The sequence below is a fragment of the Mesoplodon bidens genome (assembly GCF_964165515.1).
Source record: "Mesoplodon bidens genome assembly, chromosome: 13".
NCBI lineage: Eukaryota > Metazoa > Chordata > Mammalia > Artiodactyla > Ziphiidae > Mesoplodon > Mesoplodon bidens.
The window spans coordinates 86,377,053-86,385,686 of record NC_138169.1 but is presented as its reverse complement, the minus strand read 5'-3'; the positions used below and the strand labels follow the sequence as shown (position 1 = coordinate 86,385,686).

General features: G+C 42.8%; 1 pseudogene across 1 annotated transcript; it reads right to left on the bottom strand.

Annotated features, from left to right (window-relative positions):
- Positions 1-1,206: 1,206 nt before the first annotated feature.
- LOC308626750 (frataxin, mitochondrial-like) lies at positions 1,207-8,288 on the bottom strand (annotated as a pseudogene). Its single transcript has 4 exons — positions 8,185-8,288; positions 6,531-6,594; positions 1,617-2,243; positions 1,207-1,254 (listed from the first exon to the last, which is right to left on the bottom strand). The product of its transcript is annotated as a frataxin, mitochondrial-like (transcript).
- Positions 8,289-8,634: the final 346 nt, after the last annotated feature.

The window sequence follows — 8,634 nt, the reverse complement described above, 5'->3', positions numbered from 1 at the left end:
TCTCAGGGCACTAATCGCATTTATGAGGACTGTGATTGGGGGTTAGGATCAACACCTTAGCATTCAGCCTACAGGCCCAGCTTAGCACGGTAATGGCACAATAAAGGATGATTATGTGAACATGAATTCAACTGAAATTCAAGTAAAGCAAAACCCAAAGCCATATACTTACTCTCTAGCTTAAAAATAAACTGTTCACTGTCATCGCCTCTACTGGAGGGTATTAAAGCGGGCCTGTTAAGTTGCCTGACAGGAACACTAAATGTCTAAATTGGGAATCGACTATATTCTATCTAGGTTAGCCCTCTCTGTTAACAGGGGAAAACAGAGGTCTTGGGAGTTGGAGACACTTGCCCAGAGACAGACAACTACTTTTGGGCTGGGCCAAGTGTAAGAGTGGGGTTCCTTTCATTAACACCAACATCTTTTCATTTATGTGGCCTTTCACAATTTGCCAAGCACCTCCTGAGCTCCATGACCTCATTTATTGTACTATATCCATGAGCTTACAGAGATGGCTTTTGGGAGATATTTTGCATCCTCAGACCAGTGTTGCAATAGCTTATTCTATACTGACCCTTAAATTTAAAAAATATATATGTACACACACACGTAAATATGTGTGTACATCTATACGCACATATGGAAGACACGGCACCACATCTCCCTGTGTCACCCTATACGGGCCACACCCTGGCAGTCACAAAGCACAAAGAGAAAATGGTCTTCAGTTTGAGAATTCCCGAGTTGCCACTGACGCTTCAATACCAAAGGGCTTAGAAGTGTTTACACTTTCAAGGGGAGTAGGAACGTTTTAGGTTTCCCTTTAATGAGTCTCATTTTGAGACAGGATGGCTAGGTTGGCCAGAGGCTCTTCATGCAGTTTTTGTAGTAAGTCTTTCAAAGAATGAATGGTGAAGCCAATTCATTTCTCCTCCTGGAATTTGTCCTTCTTCTTCTTTTCCTTTGTTGTGAGGTTATATATAAAGGTATGGGCATACAGACATCACGAAAGATATCAGACAATAAATCCAAAGAAAGCTATGGAAATTAAAAATCTGAACTCAGGGGCAGGGCAGGAGGTGACACGGTCTTTTCACAGAGCCGTTACACACCACACAACTGTCCTCAAAAGCATGAATGGAAAGAGCTAGCCATTCAGCTGCAGAACAAAGCTGCTGGGCTCTTTGTTTAATGCCTTTAGCATTAGGCTGGGCAGCAAGTGCCTTTTCCAGAGTAGGCCAGATTAGATAAGTCCAGTTTGGGATTTTTGTGGGGTTTTTTTTTTTAAGATTTAATTTTATTTATTTTTGACGGTGTTGGGTCTTCGTTGCTGTGTGTGGGCTTTCTCTAGTTGCATCAAGCAGGGGCTACTCTTCGTTGCGGTGCGCGGACTTCTCATTGTGGTGGCTTCCCTTGTTGTGGACCACGGGCTCTAGGTGCTTCAGTAGTTGTGGCTCGCGGGCTTCAGTAGTTGTGGCTTGTGGGCTCAAGAGCGCAGGCTCAGTAGTTATGCACATGGACTTCATTGCTCCGCAGCATGTGGGATCTTCCCGGACCAGGGCTCGAACCCGTGTCCCCTGCATTGGCAGGTTGATTCTTAACTACTGCACCACCGGGGAAGTCCCCAGTTTGGGTTTTAAGGCTTGAGTCAGCTCTGTGGCCAGCAGCTCGTGGAGGGACACACCATCGTGGGAGGACACCCAGTTTCTCCCAGGCCAGTTGTAACACTGGGGGCCACTGGATGGGGAAGAGAACCAGCTGTGCTTGTTTGGGGTTTGCTTGTTGATCACTTAGGTTCCTAGATCTCCACCCAGTTTAACTGCTAAAACACCACTCCCAAAGGAGACATCATAGCCTTCAAATGTGTAAGGTTTGTCTGCAAGGTCTTCAAAAAACTCTGCTAAGGAGTCCAGCGTCTCCTCGGCCAGTCTTTCATAGGTAGTATCGTCCAGAGGGCCAGCATCACCCAAAGTTCCCGTTGTCCTCAAATTCATCCAGCAGACACTCTGCTTTTTAACATTCAGGGTCTGGTTGAGACAATGGAAGTTCAGACTGGGCTGGCTGCGTGCGCGAGCCGTGGTGGTCCCGGTGTGCAGGCCCTGGCAGCCGTACAGTGGGGGTCCTTCGTTGGCCGCGGGGCCCCGGCGCGGGTCTGGGCAGAGCCGGGGGCTGCCGAGCAAGCGGGGCAAGAGGCTGGCAGCCACGGGGCGTCCGAGAGTCCACGTGCTCAGGACGTTAACCTTTTAGTTTCATGTTTGTTGCAGATCTTGTCTTCATTTGTCATTTGCATCTAGTTTGGGTTATGATTTTTGATGTAAAAAAACCTTAACCTTTATACAGTCAAATTTATCAGTCATTTTGTTGGACTGTAGCCTTTAATTGTATGACAGCAAGTCCTGCCCTATCTTGGAACCAGTTAAAGAGTTAATATATATAGTTTTATATGTTTATGGCTTCCTTTTTTACTTTAATCCTTAATTTATCAGAATTTTTTTGAAGCATGGTTTGTGGGGAGGAGGGGATGTGACTTTGTTTCCCCTGAATTGCAAATATTTCCAACCCTGTTTGTTGGATAACATACCCTTCCTCTTCTTTTATAATGCATCCTTTATTATATTTTTGATCTTCATTTAAACTTCTTTCACTTTTTTAATCTGTTTACCAAAAAATATTTCTACTGTAGTGTTAATGTTTGATTTATGGAGGACTTCAAATAATAGGAATATCTATTCTTTTTCTTCCTGCTGCACTTTTGAATTATTCCACGAAGTTCCAAAAATAATCCTGCTGGTATCTGGTACATTCCATACTGTTTCGTTTACTCTCCAAAGGTCTCTGAGAAGTAGGTTTTATAACTTCCCCTTCATAGCTGGAGAAACTTAAAGTCAGAAAAATAAAGAAACATGCCAAAGTTGCTAATAAATGTTAGCAGACCAATCTGGGAAACGGAATTTCTACACCGTTCTGTCTGATGGAAAATCTTCCATCCTGTAAATCTCAGCGATGTTCCAGGATTTTGATGATCATATTTAGACAGAAATCCTTAAATGATTCCTCTGAAGATATTTTTTTTGTTAAGGGTCAATGAAAAGTATGACCAAAAGAGACAGGAAAGGATGAGAAGGAAAGAGATGATTTGAATCTGTCTTCTCTTGATCCTCACGGCATCTGCCCTTGACCCCGTGAGCGTCCAGCTCCTGAGATGGTCCGCAGGTGTCTCAGACTCTAAACACAGCCACCTGCCCCAGAAGCAAACTGCTCTCTCTTCTTTTCCACTTAAACACCCCAGGACCACAGGAGCAGTTATTATGAATCAACATAGTTTCTGTTGGCCCCAGTATAATGTGGATTGATTGTTTATCAACTCTGGGAGAGCAAAGAATTTATAGTATTTTCAAGAGTAACCACCAAAACCACAGTAGCAGGTAAAATGGTGAGTTCATTTGTCACCTGAAATTGAGATGGAAGTGTCTAGCTTAGGGACAGTGCTCTGTGTAACCCAAATATGATTTTCCTGTAGGAAAAAAAAAAAGAAGACCTCAATAACTTCTATAGTTTTACAGTTTTGAATAATTTGCAATTTTCAAAAACACAACACGGTTTCAATTGAGTTAAAAGAAAATAGAGCTGATGCTGGAATCATGGCAATGGCTGAATTTCCTCACCTTAAATTAGGTAATTCTGTACTAACAGCCCAACCTTATCAAAGAAAACAGGGCTTAATTCTTTAACAGAAATGTTGCTCCCATATAGGAAGTTAATGGCTAATGGTGAAATTTATTTTATTAGTATTTCAAGATTTCTAGCACTGAAAGGCTATAACAATATGAATAGCAAAGCACATCCATGTAGATTTTCTTCTACACGAATGCTTTTGTTCTCAAAATTGTAAAAGAAATTCCTGTCACTGGAGAATTTGATTCTGCTTTTTGATTCTGAATTTGATCTTCTTTTATAGATGGTGCTATCATTCATTCTGTAAATTCTAGCCCCTGAAACTCCAGTTCATTGTTCTACCAAATACAATTGTCACATAAGCCTAAAGGATTTTTTTTTTCCTTTGAAGGAGGAACTATTTTATTCCCAAGTAACCAAATACACTTAGAGTATCTAACAGAAATAAATGGTGCATTTTCTCTCAACCCTTAAAATGCTTTCAATTAAAAAACTTTTCCAGGGAGAGAGGAAAATTGCCAATGCTGCGATTTATGCACTAATTGTATTCATTTTGAAATGTGATAGATATTAGGTATTGTGGCAGATTGTGAGATAATATTCATCTCTCTTGTAAAACATATATTCCCATGAGGTAGATGGAAAGTATTAGGTGTTTCGGCCAGAATAAAGTGTATTCCATTTCCAGGAGGCTTTTCTCATCAGGACTTTTGTGCAGACCCTGAAAATGAGTATCTGTGTCGTTTAGTGTTTGTGACCTGCTCACATGATAATTCTGGAGATTATCACCCTCGTTCCATGACTGGGGCAAGGACATGTCTCCACGTCATTGGGCTCCTACTTGGGATGTCCCACAGCACAGAATTAGGTATTCAGTTTCACCCCCCCCAAAACAAGGAATGTTCACAGGTCCTCCCACTTGCCTGCTGGGATATCTAAACCTGATCTCTGATATGGATGGGGCTTGTGCTACCATACAAATCCATTGCTTTTCTAGGAAAAATTTAAAAATCTGAGCGTTCATTCCCAAATGCTGAAATTAGTCATGAGAGGTCACTTTTTAAAAGTGAACATTTGGGGAAAATGAGACAGTGGTCATGTTTCCAAGAAGGGTCCAGGATTTGCTTTTATGTCTCAGTACATCTCAGAATGAATGTCCCTCATGTCACTCATCCTGTTAGCAGGTCACTGTGGTCCTGAAAGAGAGGACAGGGATGGAATTGGGGCAACCCTCTGCATTGTGAGGGGAGGGACGCATGCAGCCCGTCACCCCGCTAAGTGGCCCCAGTTTCATCCTGAATGTGTTGGCACGGCCTTGGGGGAGCTTCTTCCTCTGTAGTCATGGCACCTTGGTGCACTGTCTTTGCCCCGGGGCTGCCAAAACCAGACCTGAGCCCCCATCCATCACCAGGTAATTCTGAGAAAGGAAAGCACCTAAGGACACGTGAGTGTGTGACTCACTTTTAACCAGGGCAGGAAGGGCTGTGGGCACACGATGGCACTCCTGTAGCCCCTCCCTCTAAGTCTTCCAGTAGAAAAGAACCATCAGTACAGTAGTCAGGACATGGAAGCAACCTAAATGTCCATCTGCAGATGAATGGATAAAGAAGATGTGGTCCATACATGTAACGGAATATTACTCAGCCATAAAAAATGAAATGATGCCATCTGCAGCAACATGGATGAACCTAGAGACTATCATACTAAATGAAGTAAGTCAGACACACAAAGACAAATACCATATGATATCACTTATATGTGGAATTTAAAATATGATACAAATGAACTTACTTATAAAAAGAAACAGATTCACAGACATAGAAAACAAACTTATGGGAGTTCCCTGCTGGTCTAGTTGTTAGGATTCAGTGCTTTCACTGCCATGGGCTAGGTTCAATCCCTGGTCTGGGAAGTGGGATCCCACAAGCTGTGCAGCATGGCCAAAAAAAAGAAAAAGAAAAGAAAAAAAAGAAAAGAAAAAGAAAACAAACTTGTGGTTACCAAAGGGGAAAGTGTGGAGAGGAATAAGTTAGGAGTTTGGGATTCACAGATACACACTACTACATATAAAATAGATAAACAGCAAAGTCCTACCCCATTGCACTATATTCAATATCTTGTAATAACCTATAATGGAAAAGAATCTGAAAAAGAATAGGTATATATAGGATCACTTTGCTGTATACCTTAAACATTGTAAATCAACTATACTTCAATAAAAATAAAATAGAATAGAATAAAATAAAATTAAGTTAAATTAAATTTTTAAAAATGAAGCATCAGAAAAGGAGTTTTTAGAACTCAGGTACGAACTGTGTCCACACCTGGGAAGTGATGTGCCCTTTGTTTCGAGAAATTGGACCAATTCGGGGATTCATTAGAACAACAGTGGAGGTCATGATTGTGCCTTTGTGGCTGACCTGTCAGCAGGGTCCCCCAGACCCATGCCTGTGGGCACAGCCCTGGTTGTAGGTTGGACTGAAAGCAACAGGTCTGTCAGGGGTTGTGACCCTAGAGAACTAGTGTTGCTACCCTATTATGGTGACAACCACGAGCACATCAGTGTCACTCCTTCTAAAGAATTGATTCCCTGCTGGGAAAATATATACTCAGATCTCTTTCTGGATCCCCGGCCGTATTTCTTTCCACATCCCCTAAAACACCTATTTTGTTCTTCATCCTGTTTGTCATTCAAACTCCAATATCAAACCCACCAGCAATTCCTATGGGCTTCCCAGCTGAAACATTTTTCAAATCTGCTCATTGGCCCTCAGCCTCCATTCTCTGCACTTCCCTCAGTCATGGAACAGGGAACGTTTCTGGGCACGTGACGATTACATCTCCCAACCTGCCTTGCAGCCGGCCGTGGCCACCTCAATGTAGGCAGATGTAGTATGAACCCCCAGGCTCCTGGTTCTGTGATGACAATAGGGGGTCAAACTGGACGACCCTCACCCAGTAGTCACTTCTGCCGCCACCCAGAACACACCCCAGTTGCCACTTGTCTACAAACGAACAATCGAACAAATGTCTGTTTGCACTTCCCACACCTTTCTCCTCTCAGAGGAGGAACCACCCTTTCTCATGTTCAGGCTAAGCCTTCGCTGTGCTCCTGATTCTATACCCTCTTTATCCATTTAGATGTTATGCCATGAATTATTTCCTGGACTCTTCATGTTTTCCTCCCTGCTGCCTGTTCTCTTAAAGCCTTTGAACCTGGGACATTCAACCATTCTTTAAAACCCTCCCTCTGCCTTGTCATCTTCGCTCGGATCCATCTTAACCTTCCCTTCACAGAACCAAGCGACTTGGAATCCTTCCCCATCAACTATTCATTGTTATGTCTTTTGGAAAAGAATACCATTTATTGTTTTCCTTTTTCTAAATACAAAAATAATACACATTCACTGCAGAATATTTGGAAGATCTAGGCAAGCATACAGAGGAAATAAAAATCGCATGTAGTCCTACAACTTGGCAATAACTCATCATTCATATGTGCATTTTTTTCATATGTGCACTTAAAAAAATAAAACTAGGATCACATTTTTCTATTCTGTTGTTTCTCCTTAATGGTAAATCATGAACCTCTTCCCATGTCAAAAACATGATTTTTAAATGGCCTCTTGGTATCCACTTTCTGGATATGCCAAAAGGTACGTGGTCACATCCTCAGTGGTGCTCAGTCCAGGGGTTTAGATTTTCTTGTTCTGTGAGAGCTTCTTGGACCACCATCTCTCATGTACATTCTTTACTGATGTGGAATTAACACAGATTCAAAACACTGCACCAAGCAACATGCACATATTTGGAGGCTCTTGAAGCATAACTGCTGAATTGTTTTCAAAAGATGGTTGAATCAACATGTACTACAAACAGCAGTGTGGGAGAGGATCCGTGTCCCCCTATTCTTGCTAATTCATAGCCAACCCAAGGAGCAAAAATGTTTGCATTTTAGTTTGAGGCCAACTATGTTATTGCATTTGCGTTTGCCATTGCTGCGTCTCCCTTTATGAAAACAGTCTGTCCTGCTGTGTTTTCTCACTTTCCATCTAAACTGTTTCTAGTGTCCTTATTTGCTCATTAAAAGAAAAAACTCTTTATGCATTATTACTATTAATTCTAGTTTGTTAGGAATACCTTTGCCAGCTTCTCCATTTCTTGTTTATGGAAGTGATTTTTAAAAATGTGGATGGAATCAAACCTATCAGTATTGTTTCTCCTCCTTTTGGCCTTCCCCTTCCCACAGTCGTTCCCCTACCCCTACACTCAATCTTTTCTCCCTACACGTTGCTAGACTCTTCTCCAAGCCAACAGCAGCCGGCAACCCCAACTGTGCCCACTAAAAAGCATCTTTGCTGCTTTTTGCCTGTTGCCTGGCTGAGGAACTGTGCTCTCTTGGGTTTCCCCCAGCATCTCAGATCGTATTTTTAAAAGTTCATTTATATATGTGTTTGTTTGTTTTTAATAGACAACAGAGAGGTTTTAGGTTCTCGGCAAAATTACGAGAAAGGCGCAGAGATTTCCCATGCCCCCCTGTCCCCCACGCAGGCACAGCCTTCACTATCAATGTCATTATCAGTGTCAAGGGAGCCGCACTGAGGCGTCATGGTCAGGTCGTCTTTGTCTGCCTTCTCTGTCTCTGCCCTTGCCTCTCACACTGGTGTCCCTGGGGTCTGGTCTGGGTTGTCTTCTCTCCCCATCCTGCGGCCTTTCTCAGGGCACATGCCCCTCCCAGGAGGGTGCTTTCAGCACCACACCTTCAGTTCAGCCCCTCTCTTGGCCTCCACACCTGTACTGTCAGCTGCTCACTGTGTCCCTTCAGAGAGACGTCCCAAAGCCGTCTTCACACACCCTATTTCCCTTCCTCATTCTCTTCTTTGGTGCAAATCCCCGTCTTCTCCTCCGTTCCCTAAACTGGAAATGCTAGAGTCTTCCTTCACATCCCACATGTAA